The sequence below is a fragment of the Penaeus monodon genome, chromosome 31 (assembly GCF_015228065.2).
Source record: "Penaeus monodon isolate SGIC_2016 chromosome 31, NSTDA_Pmon_1, whole genome shotgun sequence".
NCBI lineage: Eukaryota > Metazoa > Arthropoda > Malacostraca > Decapoda > Penaeidae > Penaeus > Penaeus monodon.
In genome coordinates this window covers 13,014,662-13,015,006 of record NC_051416.1, presented here as the reverse complement: position 1 = coordinate 13,015,006, position 345 = coordinate 13,014,662, and the positions used below count along the sequence as shown (strand labels likewise).

Genomic DNA, 345 nt, shown 5'->3' with positions numbered 1-345 from the left:
CAGAAGGTATTATAACTTGATTAGATATTACATAAATTACAGCTTAACTATCGTGGTCCCATGGTGTAATGGTTAGCACTCTGGACTTTGAATCCAGCGATCCGAGTTCGAGTCTCGGTGGGACCTCCTTTCTTAGCAGAAGCTATAGACCTGTTTACATTCCATCTGATAGATTTTAAGATGATGCTAATTACTTTCAAATTACGAACACATATTAAGGGAATTCCATTCTTATGTAATCTTATAAGTAAAACTATTCGTGCCAAATATTTAAAAATCCTGTTGTAATTTGAAACCCTACAAGGAAGTTGAGGGTGTGAGGCGGGCCTTCTCATGCGCAGAAGA

General features: G+C 37.7%; 1 non-coding gene across 1 annotated transcript; it reads left to right on the top strand.

Annotated features, from left to right (window-relative positions):
* Positions 1-54: 54 nt before the first annotated feature.
* Positions 55-126, top strand: Trnaq-uug. Its single transcript has one exon. It is a non-coding gene; the product is annotated as a tRNA-Gln (tRNA).
* The last annotated feature ends 219 nt before the right edge of the window (positions 127-345 follow it).